The 16,589-nt window shown below is 29.9% G+C and overlaps 1 long non-coding RNA gene across 1 annotated transcript; it reads left to right on the plus strand.

The window, feature by feature from the left end:
- Positions 1-46: 46 nt before the first annotated feature.
- LOC119690104 lies at positions 47-10,514 on the plus strand. The gene is made up of 5 exons (XR_005253548.1): positions 47-687; positions 786-1,231; positions 1,514-1,741; positions 9,216-9,543; positions 9,606-10,514. It is a non-coding gene; the product is annotated as an uncharacterized LOC119690104 (long non-coding RNA).
- Positions 10,515-16,589: the final 6,075 nt, after the last annotated feature.

Genomic DNA, 16,589 nt, shown 5'->3' on the forward strand with positions numbered 1-16,589 from the left:
ATATAATAAAATTGTTGTTATTGGTTTTTTGATTTATGTCATAAAATATAATAATAATATTTTGCATCTAAATATCATATTTCATTTCTAGTTACGCACTTCTATTCCTGAATATAGAACTCTGTTGTTGTTGGATTTCTTCACCTTAGAAAGAAACGCTAAGACAGCAATGGTGGTATTACGGATTAGTCTTTTGTCGATGTTGAGTAAACTCAAAATATAGCCCAACAAGATTAAGGAACCCTGTAGTTTTTGTTGTTTTTTTTTTTTTGTTTTGAAACCTTTAATTCTGAGGAATCTTAAAGACAAGCCATGGATCTTCGATACAATTATTAATAAGAAAGTGGAGAAAACATGATAAAATCTTGAAAAACACAAAAAAAAAAATTAATAAAAGTTAAGAATAACTCAGTGAACGAAAATAAACAGTACAGTATCGTAGTGTATTGCTCATGTCTGAAACAGACATGATTACTAAACGGAACGATAAGTTCTATTGAACACCTTTCTTGAATGGTCGAAGTGGGCAGGCGATGAGTGTTGCTTTGAACAAGTTTTGATTGTATATGTGGAGGCATCTGCATTTGGAAATTTTTACTGATCCAAGAAAAGCAAATTTTCACATATTTTTCTGGAATATGGCAATGATTCAATGTATTGATCGTTAGATCAAAGACAAATTCTATGGTAATTATTTTGTTATTAAAATTGTCAGACAAAAAAAAAATATATATGCGAATGTTATATATGTATAATAAAAAATACTTATATTCCTCCATGTTGAGCTGTTCATCACAATGCGGAAATGTGTTTGTGCATATACACCAAATGTCGGCAGTAACAACAACAACAACAACAACAACAACAACACTAACAACAAGGATGACAATAAAGTCAAGTTAATAAAATAAGCCCATGCAGTGCATAAAACAATTTGCAACGGAAATTGCAATAATTAACTTTGGTACCTGCCTGACGCAGTTGAAGTTGCTGGGTTGAAGGATATTTTTTATTACAAATTTGTGTTCTTGTTTTATTTTATGTTTTATGTTTTATGTTTTATGTTTATGTCGACTGCAGACTCAGACTTGGTGAAATTTTTTTTACAATTTCCGGATGTACATGTGAGTACCACGTACTTGTGGCCACGTAGCTACGGTTTGCGTGTCAGGAGCGTTTGTGCGAGTTTGGGTATGCGTAACGGAAACAGGAAGTGGCATCGGTAATGCAAGTAAGTTTTCCTAATTCAATTAAAATTTACACAAAATATGCAAGTAGGCAAAATTTTCAAAACGTATGCAATTTGTGAGTGAATGGCATGTTCTGGCTTGGTTGGCATGAAAATGCAAGGCTGTGTTTGTTAAATTTCCAAAAAAAAAAATGGAAAAAGTGGAAAAAAAACGAAAAGTGAAATTAAAATGTATATGTCAAAAATTGTCTAATATCCAACATTTATTTTCATTGCACAGCCAATTTATATCTACGTTGTCAAATAACATGTACATGTTTTCAGAATTCAGCTGAGGCTTAATTATGCGGCGGATTCAAATATGGAGTAAATCACTTTTGCTTCGCTCCATGGAAACTTATTAGTTTAGCATGTGCATGAGTTGAGCAATTTCCTGCTGCATGTGTCTATAATATTCTGGATTCAAAGTGATATGAATGACGCGGAATCTCGTTACACAACAACAACATCTGAAACTTTTAGATGAGGTCCACTATCGGTATGCGGAAAATGGTGAGTTCTCATTTGAAATATAATTTATTTAGAGTAAAACAATTATTTATGCACAAAATACAATCTTTTAACTTTATTGAAGTTTAAAGTATAAAAAAGTTTAAAAATATTTAAAATTATAAAAATATTATATTCTTGTAAAAATGGTATATATTCGATGGGAGTTGTGATCAGCACTTGATCTTCAATGACTAGTAGTAGCTTCAGAATATGGACTCGACCATTTCTGGTAACAATAATATGTTAAACATGAGTTCACACCTACCAAGAACTAGGCACAGTATCTCACAGCTAATTTGATGACAAACCTGCTTTAAAGTGTAAGATATTATGTCTTTATAAATATTACTGAAATTAATGCATTTCAAATATAGATTTCTGAATAAATAGTTAAGCCTTGGACACTTTTCTTCAATAAATATAGTAAATTATTACCCGTCATATCTTATTTTAATAGATTTGTAAAGCTTTAGTATATGTATGTTACGCCTAAAGACAGAGCCACTTTGTTTAAAGCCACGTCTAGGCAACATTTTACTCATAAGTGAATGCATTGCATGATTCAGCATTTTAGACAGATTTTACGAAATTATTGAAGGTATAACTGATAAAAAATCAACTATCCGGAGTTATATATTTTTAACGAACTAGTAACCAGTAGATATATTTTAAAAATTTAGTTAAGCAGTAATATCGTTTAATCCAGTAAAGGGTATACAGACTAGTTTCATGTAGAATTCCAATAGTTTTTTATGTAAATAAATCAACTAAAACTTTTAATACTGGTAAAAATACAAGAAAACGGTATTACCGATATTACTGTTATTACTGTAGTTTTCTTCTTGTTTACGGATGGTACTATCTAACATGGCGTTGATTCGATTAAGATAAATATTTTCTACTGAATTTCTCTTTTATCCTTATCTCCCAGTGGAGCATAGGGCCTATGAGAAATTCTACTGAATAAACACTTAAAAATGCTTATAAATAGATAGAAATAAACAGGGTATCAACTCCCAACGAAACGGAGCACCGCAACCATAGTTGATTTTTTGCTCCCCAACATAGCCTAACCCAACAGAAGTATGAATGAAATCGAAAATGTCATTAGGACCTACTAATGTCAGAAGGGGAGAGTAGTTCTTGACCCAGTGACCCCCTCTTGGCCCAGATTAAAGCTGGACAGTCACAGAGCGTGTCATTGAAATTCTCGTCTGCTTCTAGGCAGAGTCGACAATCTATCTCTTCGGACAGACCCATTTTGTTAAAGTCCAACTTATAGATAATAGTGCTTATAGATAATAAAGTCAAATAAATATTATTTATTCGAAGAGAAACTGTAGTATATAATCACGTTAACAATCTTGAAGGTATTTAAATAGTAAACGGTTGCGAAGCTTTAGTTTGCTTAAGTCTTGCATTTAATTCATATTAGAAAAGGTTTATCAAATAATTAAACCGTATATTACTGCTTGTTTAAAGTCTTTTTTAAATTTTTATATTTAAATTAAACAACTTTTTTTAAAATTTACATTACATACAATATAAAATAAATTTTTGTTCCAATAATAAAATTAATTTTATTAATATAAATACGTACATATATGAGTACATATACATGTATGAGTGTTGAAATAATTTGATAAAAAATATTTCTGCACTTAACTTAATTGATTAATTAATTAATCAGATTTTGTTAAATTGTTTATGTTTAAAATATTTGCAGTAATAAAGTGTTTATTAATTAAGTGACTCAGGAATTATTCTTGTAAATACAATCATTTAACATATCATCATCCATAAGCACTTAAGGCAGTAATTGATTATCATAAATTAAGCTCCGAAATTGATAACTTGAAGATATTCAGCAAATTCAGTTTATTAATAAATAATTTTAAAATAATGTTTTAGGTTCAGTAATCAGTTTTGAAATTAATTTGCAAGTCTTATAAATGTTACAATTAAGGACTGTATAAATATGAGAAAGGGCTTAACTTAAATCACATTTTGTACTAAAATTTTGAGTATTTCATTGAATTACTATACTCTTATTAGTTAAAAGCTATAAATTAATAGAATTTGTGCACTTAAACCAATCAGGAATATCGACTTACTTAAATATATATGCACATTCCACAATATATAATGTTAAACAAATATTAACAAATACTTTTAAAACTTTAAATATTAAAATTAACACTAACACTATGTTCACACTTAACAATTACCGAATGTGATTAGCACGTTTCTGTATGGATTTTGTATGAAAAAAGACATTTCAGCACATTTTCGACTAAATTGATTGGTGAGCAAGTACTTTAAGTATTGTGAAATACATAAGTGCTTTAAAATGTCATTGAGTAGAAAATAATTGATAAACAGTCGAAGAAATATTTTTTACTTGAAAAATATTACTAAATGTTGTAGTCATGAATTACAATAATAAAGCTTGTACTCGTATTTTTTAATTAATTTAATTTTTTGTTGACCTTAACAGTCACCAACATGAAAGAGACCCTCCTCGAAGTAATGCCGAAGCGATTCCGAGAGGGAATAAGTCTCGCCAAAGAAAGGGTGTTTCAGTCCAAACATTACATATTAATGTTAGGGAATCGTGCATACCATTCGACGGTTATTCTGACGGTGCGTAAAGCATACCAACTTCTCACCACACAAAAAACAAAAAAAAAAGTAAAAACGCCCACTCCCCTCACAATATCCCTCCACATACAACTTAGTCTATGTTTTTTGGTTTAGCTAAATTTAGTTTGCTGAATATTAAGCCTATCTACTCTTCTGGAATGGGGTTGCGTCTGCTGAACGTGGCTGTAATTTTCCATAATCATTCGTAAGAGATGGTTTTAGTGGGTTCAAGACTCACACTGTGGCTTTTGAAGCTTTTATCACCTTCTGAAAAACATATCATTTTTGGATATGTTCAAATACATATCATTATTGATCTCTGAAAATATTTTTTCGATTTAATAGTGAGTATTTTTTAGGCTGCAAGGTACTGTTGATAAATATTTGTCAATACCTGAAATAGCTATACTGTCATCCAAATATTCAATTACTTTAGAAAATAAGTGATTTTATTTATTTTTTCAAATCCTGATAAAAAAGTCTATTGATTAAGATTTTATAGTTTACAGATTTACACAATGGCAACAAGGATATATGGTATTTCAAAGTCAATTATTTGGAACTTGAACGTCAACAATTACAATCCTTGTATTCACCTGTAATTAGGACTACTGACAGCGGAGCATCCTTGCGATTGTGTAACTCTCTGTGTGGGTGTATAGAAGGGTGCACATTACGGGTTCTATATAATTTAGTAATTATTCATAATGTACACATGTCATACTCGAGCATTATGCTTTCTGCATTGCAACTGTCATTGGAGTCGCAACTACGAGAAATTCAATTTCTTGCATTCGTTTTGTTTTTTGCAACGGCTGATGTCGCTGTTGCTAGGTCTTTTCTACCATAAAAAAATGATTTCTTGGAAATCACACTCTCTACTGTATAAATTATTTAAAATTTTATTTTTTTATTTAATGTTTTTATTTTCACTGCACAGATTCATATTATGTACTAGTAGATTATATATTTACGTGAATCTTAGATGTGCACTTCAGAAATTTTCATACTTCCAACGGAAGTCAGTGTGCAACACTACGTTTAATAGTAGCATGTCGCCAATCTGAGTTGCTGTTTCATTATAAAAACTGACTGGATTTGGTGGTGGTAATAGGAGTACGACCAGTAGCAGGTGCTGCAGCAGTAAGCGCAGGAGAAAACTCTTACGTACAAGCAGTTGAAGTGTAATATTTTTTTTTTTTTTAAAAAAAGTACAAAATTTCAATGTGGTAAATTATAATTACACATACAAAAAACACTTATGATTTTTCTCGGTATGGACATAAAGGAAGCATACGTGAAAATATGGAGAAAAACAGGAACTGCATCTTGAACGTTAAGAAGTATTTACAGTTACGTGACATTTTTTTATTTTGCAAGCTCCTAAGTGCGACAGGATTGTGACATGACATGCGACATAGCTGCCAGAGTTGAAAAAAAACACTTTTTTTATATATCGTATATAATTAAATTTAAGAAAATTTGTGGCGCCATAATTAAAAAAAATTATAAAATATTTTAGCTGATGTCTTTAATAATTGTAAGGAAGTGACTTATAATGCGTTGATAATTTCAGATAAAATATATAAACAAACGCAATTGTGTATAAAACTCAATAAAGTCCCTTTAACTGCTGTTTAAGTGTTGAGCCTCTACAAAGTACTTCCATTTAATTATATTTCTTACTAATAATTTGATATCATTCCAAGGTTTTCCATATTCCATTATTTATTTTTTTCTATAATCTTTGCCTTCACGTTGTTTTTGATCACCTACGTTTTCTGACTCCACTTAGACTTCGTCTTCGTGTTGTTTTTATTGGATCGCGTTTTTTTGCTTCTTTTGAGTTTTCAGACCAGTACTTGTCGTCTGCATATTTGCGCAGAATGTATCTAGTCTAACTCCATTTTTAGTTCCTAATTTCTTTTGATATTGCCTGTATTTCACTTGTTGGAGTATAAGTCGAAGATTGAAATTAAGTTCAACGATAAGCAAATAGTTATTTATAAAGATTTTCATTTAAATATTTAATATTTTTATAAACGTTATAGAGAACTGTAGAACTTAAAACAGGAGGGAGGGGACTTTAGTAATATATAACTCTTAAAATATATCAAACGACTACGTATGTGTATTCTATATGTCTGTCTGCGTGTAATGTCAGCGCAATATGATGACAGAATGGTAAATGAAACTATAGCCGATTCAGCATTTCATCTCAAATCCTCATCAAAGTAAGTTTCTGTCTACAGGGTTTTTTGAAATAATTTATTAGTCCACATAGAAGCCATAGGAATCCTTATCCTTATCTTATTGTTTTAGAAGATATGAAAACATTGACTTTCCGGTAGTGCAAGTATCTGAATGTTAAGCTTAAAAATAAGCAAAAAATGTATCTCTAAATTCTCAAAATGTACTCATAGTTTGTTCTATAGATAAACTTCTTTTTGTCAATAATATTGTTGGAGATTATTATTCTCTAATTTCAAAAAAAAGATTAATAAACCTAACGATATTAAAACAAAATTAATTTTTCTACACGTTGTTGAAGATTTCCTTTAACTACTGTTGAAGTATAAGGCCTTCACAAAAGATTTCCATCTCGTCCTGTTATTTGATAATCGCTTGATTTTTTTTAAAAATTGTCAAATTGTTCTATTTCTTCTTGTATTCTTCGTTTGATAATCGCTTGATTTTTTTTAAAAATTGTCAAATTGTTCTATTTCTTCATGTATTCTTCGTTTCCACGTTGTTTTTGGACAACCTGCAGCCTTAAGGGCTCCAATCTAATGCTTGTCGACATATTTCATTACGGTTTTTGCAGTCTGAACTATGGTATTTTCACTTGCATATTTTTATCTTAATTGCAATGGAATGGAATAAAATTTTTTTGGGTCACCAAATCTTTAATATACGAGTATTATATAAAAAAACCTATTTATAAACGCATGGAATTTGTGAGTTAGAGTCTCTGTCGTTAGTCATTATCATATGTTAGTGTAACCAAAACTCAAAGGTGTCAATAGTTAATAATGCCAGCATTGAGTGGGTTTTTACGTTGCCAAGGGAAGATCTGGAGATAATATGTTTATACATGATTATATTTAGTATTATTGTATCAAATTACTGGATTTATTACTAATTATTATTAGTTTAGAATAGTTAGTTACGATGTTTATTTATTTATTGTAATTAATTATTAGTATCAGATTACTAAAATCTGAAACCTTACTGCCTCCCTCCAATTACATTTTAGAAGTTTGACAAAAACTTGATTTGGAAACAATACAGAAAAAGAAACTAATTTGTATACAAACTCTGAACCAGTTTCAATAGTACTTTTTAAAAGTACTTTAATCCAAAACAAATAGAATACTCATCTATTTGTATTTGTTGTGTGATTTGCTGCCCTTAAAAAGACTGAATCTAAGGGCGTCGCCAGGAGTCCAAACGATTTATTTAAATAAAATTTTTTTATTAGGGAAATTGTTTATAAGTAGTTGAAGTTCAAAGCTTAGAACCTAATTACATACAACTTTTGCAATAAGTAAGTTGAGTGTAAGCACCAAAAAAAAATTATAATATATTCAGTAATGTTCGTCTAAATCTTATTTCAATTCCTGCTCTAAATGATTTCTCATCATTAAACCATGCCTAGGAGCAACCTAACTGTTGACTGTCTGTCTCAATTTAACAATTATTGCAGCACTTGGAATTATCACTTAGTATAGAAGCATTATAGATAGATTTATGCTAGACCTTAGGTGTCGAACATCGAATAAAATCCTTTTACGAATCTTAAAACTAATATGTCAATCGATGTGTTTTTATTAAAATTATTTATTTATCATATTTAGAATCACGTGTTACAGTAATTCTTGAATACATATTTCTATTAATTATAATTAAATACATTTTTTATGTTTTTTAAATAAATCATATTTAGTGTGGATATATTTTTTTTAGTTCTCGACACTCGACTGTCTTAAGAGTTATTTTATGCAGTTTGGCATTTGTTTGCATTTAATTTTACTGCAAGCGGAGATTCTTTTTCAAGTGAACAATTTTATTTGCAAATGCATTTATATATCAATTTCATACTGTTCGAAACGTCTTTGAGTATGTCCTGGCTTATATCAATGGCACATTACTCAATTCACAAGTGAACATCACCGAATGCGTTGACGATAATAAGGATAATGCTCAATCGCATGCGGAGCAAGTGCGTATCATGGCTTCCATAAGGACGCAATTGAATTGCACTGTCTTGCATATTGTGTGTCATAAAACAAGATATTAACTTAACTCTAACTGAGAAGTGGAGCTCATGTTTCAATTCTTTGAATTTATTACTTATTTATTCAATATTCAATATTTATTCTAAAAGATTTTCGTTATTTTGTTTAAATTCAGCTGGGTTTTTCTGAAATCAATGTTAAAACGTGGTATATAAATTGTACCTATTTTATATATTAAATTGATTTTTAACGTGTTGCCGACACAAACTAGATTCTTCATATATAAACTATTATTTTCAATAGAAAGGCATCATCATCAGTAGTCTCTGAATTATTTCTTATATTGCAAGTACAAAGGGTTGAACTCGTACCCTGCCAAATTTGAAACTCAGAGTAAGTGTTCAATAATCAACTGAGTCAAAGACGTAATTTGCTATGAAGTTAATTATCAAATTGATTTGCTGTGTAATATGAATAAATTTAATTAATTAATTATATATATAATTATAATCATTAAATTACAATACTATTCTTTTTAATTATTTTTCTTGTATTTTACATATTTAGTTTTAATGACCAATTATGTATTGCAGCTTTTAAGGACAAATTTCATAAAACCCTAATGTCGGTATACCTTCCAACTGGAGGTTGTAAGAGAATCAAAGAGAATAGGTCCTACTTAATGTCCAGCACTATTGCATTAACAGTAGCATATGACATATTGTTGGTCGCAAGGGGCTTAAATATGGAATTCGGCATAGAGTGGTGCACCAAAAAGTCTATTCTTTTAAAAACCACTTCGATGGAACCTTTCAATAAGCATTGTATTAACGTTTATAAAATACTAAACTTTAACAAAACATGAGGTGGCATGAACACTTCATTTAGTGAAGTAATTAAGTAATAACAGTTGCAAATGAGGTAAGAATTTAGATGGATAAGTAAATATTTAAAATTAATTAATGACCAGTTATGTATTACAGCATTTAAGGGCAAAGTCCTTTTGGCACTATACACCTTAAGGCCTTATTGAAAATGATGTGAACACTTTTAGCAACGAATGTAATGTAGCGGAGCCAAATGACATGGCCTTAGTCGCTGGCGAGTTAAATGTGAAATTCACTTTACATGGTCACCATTAAAAATATGTAGTTATGGACTTGTGACTCTAACCAATGAAGAGGTGTCATTATCGATATTCTGTTCTCGTATATTATAGAATATATATTTCAATATTCTTCAATTCTTGATGTACACACAATTAGAAAAGTAAGCTGGGACCGTGTCAATGAGCTGGTAAAGATCAAAGTACATCAATAACTCAAACAATTGTTGGATGGTTGCCAAACACCGGGAGTGGAGAATGTTATCATGAAGATTGCAGAGTATTGGTTCAGCTCAAGAACATAACATGTAAGAAACTTTTACAATTTGAGGTAGTACTGAAGAAGCTACAGTACGAAAAGTATTTTCGGATGACCAGAGGGCATATGTAATGAAAACTAGACAAATGTATGAATGATAGAAGATGATAGAAAAAGAGTGCAAGGAATTCTTATAGAGAAATCAATAAATTATCACCATTTCAACCATCCATTCATGAATAAGAAAAATTCATAAGCACTTGAAGACAGTACAGACAATTATAATATTGGAGAAATCCTTTCTGTATTATTTCTTATAATGTTAGTAAATTACATTAAGAATAAATGCAATGTAAACGACCAGATTTGTGGATAGAAAACAATTGGATTATTTACTATGGTAATGCGGACAAGTACTGCTTTCGCAAGGAATAGCTTTGCTTGCTTATATATCATTGAAATGTGGCGTATTTAAGTCCTGATTATTTCTGATCGCAATTTAAATAAATTCCTTTAGTATAAAGAAAAAAGACAATTGTAGTTAGTAGAATATTTCATTAATTTTAAATGTATTAGTAACATTTTAATATTAATATGTATAGAAGAGAAAGCTCGTACTTTACTTTAAGAACTACCAAATCTTAATGCTAATCCATTAAAAGATTTCAAACTGTACCTTTAAACTTCATAAGAACATTGTTTTCTTTTCAACAGAATTTTAATGAAATTAATAATGGAAGTGCATTTGCACTAATATTTGGTGTTATTGTTTAGGTCGTTGCTGTGAGCAAATAACACCTAAATAGTTTGGGAATTTAATTTAAAATCGTATAAATAATTTAGTGTTATAAATAATATCCTTTTGTTTACGACAAATTGAAAATTCAATTTATATATCTATCTATATATATGTTATAGCTACGCGTGTGTATGTCTGGTAGATAATAGAAATTAAAACAACGACCTTTAATCTCTTAATGTGAACTAATGCGGGTATGCATGCATAAAATTTTATTAAAATCGCACAATGAACTATTCCGCCTGAAAATACCGAATTTCGTTATTCAAAATAATCCTTACACATCATGCCATTGTACGACGAGTGGCATTGCTGGGTGCTAACGCATTGATTAATTGAATTAATTTATTTAACTTAACCTTTAGTCTAGACTAAGTTCATTGTTGTGTTTGAAATATATTTTAATTTAAATATTTTAAATTAATTAATTGTAATTTTTATTTTAAAGTCAGTGTCATAAAGCCTGCCTGCCCGACTGCCTGCCTGCTAGTAGGTGGTTCTTATACTTTTTGCAAGACACACTCTTGGCACTGCACAACTCATAAATGAGTTTGAATTGAAAAATAAAAAATGCTTAGATCTATTAACTAATAGAAAAAACAGGAATTGCACAGATATATAAAAGATTTCAAAAATATATCTTAAGGATTGAGTAACAGGTTGTTGGTCGTGAACTCCCATCACGTATGCTATGTGTAAAAAGATCAGGAGTTATAAACTAAAATAGTAGTTATCAATCAAATACATTTTATTTTGTCATCTTCAAAGTAAATTTGCAAAGTGCACTCTAACAATACCAGCGGTTGCGGGATCATTTATATATTTTTCGAAAGCCGATAAAGTTATTTTCAACTCAATCCGCCTTCGCCGAACTATTAATTATATAGATTAAGGCCTCAAAAAAGTCACACATGACAAGAATAATGCCTGGTCGAATCAGATTTTTTTTAGTAGTTTGTTAAAAGTTCTTGCAAAATCATAGCTTCCGGCAATCGTAGAACACTCCAATGTATAACTGTGCAAACATTTAATTATTACTCATTAATTTATTAATTACTACGTATAATCCCTATTACGTTTTATATAGAGTATATACAGTATATATATCAGAAAACCCTGTATATATTTTCTTGGATATTGAAACTTAACACTTGTTGTTAGTGATTCGTAATTTAAACTCATTATTATCAGTAATGTAATGTAAATTTCAAGAGTCTAAGACGGTGGGTTTACTGAATGAGGGTATATTGGTCTTTTCTCTTTCCACACAAGACTCAATCTCATTATATTAATGTGTACATCATAAACATTATTGGTGGGTTGATTAGTTGCAGTGACAGGCCATCAGATAACTTTCGATGTACCTAAATTAGCGATTTTCTGTTTCTTTTCATTAGATTAGATTAGATGAGATTTCTTCTTTTTTCGGTTTGATGATTTCTGTCTCAAGTACAATGTTAACAACTCCTGCAATAAAATCTATCTTTTTCTAAAACTGCTTTCATATCATCATCCACTTATCTTTTGTTTAAGCGGAATATTTGATCAAATGGGGTAAAGTTGTTCCAAATAATGATTCAAAAAATGTGTTTTGAGAAATAGGGGTGGTCGGTCAATAGAATTATGCGTTGAGAGAATTTTCACTAGAGTAGTGTAGAATATATTATACAACATAAAATATAAACAATATATATACAATGTATACAATATATATATATATATATATATAATAGTTTATATAGATATATATAAATATATATATAATATATTATATATATATATATATATATATATATATATATATATATATATAATAGTTTATATAGTGTTGTTATGATTCTTGTTAGTTTATATTAAATGACTTGGGAATTATTTCCAAATTTTAATTACAACAAATTTTAGAATTTGTTTTAAAAGCACCGACTACAAAAACTTAAAGTTTTAAGCTCTTGATAACGCCACAAAGCAATTCCTTCAGTAGAATTTAAAAACTACATTACAAAATATACTACTGAAGTAAGCAACCGTCTAAAATATTACACAATCAAATCCTTACCCTAACAAAAAGGACTTACGAGGTAGTTCTACTTTTGTCCTGGAACTACTTTGTGTAAACGAAAAAAAAATTTACTTAAAACTATAATCTTCAGTACATTCATGTTTGCTGGTTTGCTGGTTTGTTTAAGTTGTAACACTTTGGAATCACATAGTCGGCTACGCAAATAGGCAATGCTGAAATCCTTTTCTCTTTTCGTACAACTATTGAAAGTCCTCTAGTGTGTGCAAAACTATTTGATGTTGAAATTATTATTTAGCAAAATTTTATGCAAATACAAAATCAACAAAATATTCTTAATTCAAATTTTACCATCATTTTTGATGGCATGTAGTGCAGTTCAGTTGCCATCAACCCATCAACCCATGAGCCTTCCCATACCACCAACTGCACTCCCATCAACTGCAACATCAGCACCAGTCGTCCAATATAAATACAAGTACAAAGTGTACCAATGCTCGTTTTAAGTATTCCATGCCGACACCCGAAACTATTGCTGTGTTTACATTAAAACTCGTAAATACTTTCAAACTTGAGTTGAGGGCCTGGTTTTGGAGCAATTTGTGAAGATGGAGCAGATTGAGAGGCAAAAATTAATTTCGGTGAGGATTCATTCAGCAGTGGCTGCAATAAAAGTTCGCTTATTCCATGCACTGCAATCTATTATGTATGAAGTATAATTAAATTTGAAATTAAATAGTTTTTGGTTTTTATTGTGCTATAAAAGTAATTATGTTTTTGTGCTGGTGTAGTGAATAGCCTGCGGGAGAAACATATATTTAGTTCAATGGCAACGGCAAAATACAATCCTGAACCTATTTGCTTAATGAAGGTCATTGGCTTGGATCTCTTTTTGTTGAGTTATTTGAATTCTCATTATTTTTATAGCCTGCAGGGTGCTGAAACTTTACTCACTCTAATGTATAAAAAAAAGTTAAATTTTTATATTAAGTTGTTTGCTAAAGGGTGATTGAGTTTAAATTCCATATTAAATATGTAAAATAAAAATTAAAAATATATTTCTGCTAAAGGTCATGCAGTTTAAATAATAATTCTAAAACTACTATTGTGCTAAGAATTTATTTAATTATTCACAGATGCCTGCGGCAAGGTAGATTTTAGGAATAATCACTACCACGAATAATTGCGAGGTCCAGATTTATCATTAATAAATAGCTATGGTCTTTAATGGATTAGCAACCAATCACTAAACAAAACCGTAAATACGCTACTTGCATGGAAAACACAAGAAGAGAGGAAGTTGACTGAAAACTATTCAAATAAGGACATGAAAACGTGCAAGTGGTTCTGGAATGTAACAAATAAGAAAGAAGGAAGAGTGGTTGACTAAAACCTAAATTTATGAGTTCCAATAACGACCGGGTCCACTTTCTGGAGCCACTCGTCAACATCGACGACCAAGCGTTGTTCAGCTCCCCCAAAGGGCACAGCAGGCTACTGCAACAACAACAACTAAAAACTATTGGAATACGTAAGTAAAGAAACAAACCCTTCAGAAAACAAGGTGCTTTAGCCTGTAAAAGAAAAAACTATTATTGTTATGCTTTTTACAAGGGACAATGGTACAGTATGTCGTATAAGAACAATTGTGCTAGCCCTAGAGAAAGTTCTAGGGTAATTTGGGCAGATTAAGATTGTTTTCAATTAAAACTACGTTTTTTTTTTGAATATATCTTTCATATAATTGTTATATATTGCAAATACCTACATATAGAAAAGGTATTCTTTTAATAATCCATCAAAATCTAGAAGGTAATTCCTTCATTTATAACAAGAAAAAATTTTGAAGTCGCTTTTGTTTTTTAAGAAATTTTAGCTTTAATTTCGATCGTTAGTTTTTGTATATATCTATACGTATTTCGTCAAATTCGCTTTTGTCTTCATCAGGAGAATTCATCTTTATAAGAGGAAAAAAAAAACATTTCAAAACAACACCCATCATTTATTGCTATCTATTACTGTATTCAAATACGGGCTTACAGGTATTGAAGTTAACGTATACTTTTATCTTCTATATAAGGGTAATACTCATTTATCTATATCTTCATCTTAACATTAATTTAAAGTTAGTAAAACGAACTTATGTACATAAAAAAGATACCAAAAGCATACATATATATACATATATATATATATATATATAATATATATATATAATATATATATATATATATATATATATATATATATATATTATCATAATTATATTTTAATAAGAAAACTGTTAGTAAAGTGTATATCTAATTTGTTCACAATTGATCAAAAGCAGAAGAGTTTAAGTACTGTTTAGATATATTTAAGCATAATTAAAAGAATTTCTTTATACTATATGTAACCATGTAGTAAACATAGTGTCATCACTTCACCTCGGGAAGGGACAGGACAGCAATTAGTTAAAGCTAGTCAAACTTATTTTACAAAAATATTTTGATATGGTGTTATATTCATTGATTGACATTACTTGTATAAGAAAATATCATAAACATCAAATGTTATACAACATTTATTCGTTTTTAAGAATCTGATATTAATAGTGTATTTATTTCCACTGTAACGAAACATTACTACTATTGTAGAACAATCAGCAATCAACTCTAACCGAACAGAAGACAGCCTTTCGAGTGAACGTTGGAATGTCTTTCACTGAAAATTGTCAATTAACCAAATATTTCCCAAGCGTTATATCAAGCATTTCCCTTTTGATTTAGATCAAACTTAGATAGTCATAAAAAATGTCACTAGAGCTGTTATTTAATGTCAAGAAGAGCTGACACTCAAGATTCTTAGATAGACTCATCCTATTGAGATGGTCACGCATATTATGGTGTTTCGAAAGATAATCTGCCAATAGCCTCAACTTTGTTCAACAAGTGTTAAATTCGATTAATATGGTCTACGCTGAAGAACAAAATATGATTATTTCAAGATATATCGTTAAGATCAAAGTCGAAGATACTTAATTGGCAAAATTATATTTAGTTCGAACTTTATCCCGCATAGATCTGTCCTCAAATGCTTACTGCCCGTTTAAAAACCTGAAAACCATGCTTTAATGATACAGATTTGATTTGAATCAAGGAATGCTTATCGAAGTAAGATCTAAGTATTAGAAAATGCTATTCCAGGCTACATTAGCTTTGAAAGGAAAATCATTATTCACTCAGCACAAATCTTGCTCATAGTAACATCATTTTATATGACAGACTAAGACCTTTTTTGGTCAGTTGTTACTACAATAAGTTTAAATCTGTAAGATCTAAATATTTTGCTGTTAAGTGTGCTTATTTGGAGTTAAAGAAAGATGATTAACGCTATCCCAATTACAAATTCATGCAAAACCTTGGCCGTATTCAAACTGTCATTTAAGAAATAAAGCAATAATATCTTGCAATAATCCAACAAAAATTTATTTGGATTTAAATCTAAACACATCTCTGTCGTCCCCTCGATGTCAGCAATTCCAGTGCGACACTTATAGATACTAGATATCCGAACTTTTGGGAACTTCTCTGACCATCGTTCAAGTGAATTTCGGACGTCAACTTGTGGAAAATTGAAGTCAAAAAAAGAAATTCGTGTTATGCAAAAATTTTCTAATAAATTTTAAAGTTTTTCTCTCCGAAAAGTTTTTCCATAAAAAACCAAATTATAAATTGACATTTTATGTGTGTGCGTGCATACATGAATGTAAATTGATGTCTGTGCGTGTGTTGGTGTGTATCTGTGT

This window comes from Teleopsis dalmanni, chromosome X (assembly GCF_002237135.1).
Source record: "Teleopsis dalmanni isolate 2A chromosome X, ASM223713v2, whole genome shotgun sequence".
NCBI lineage: Eukaryota > Metazoa > Arthropoda > Insecta > Diptera > Diopsidae > Teleopsis > Teleopsis dalmanni.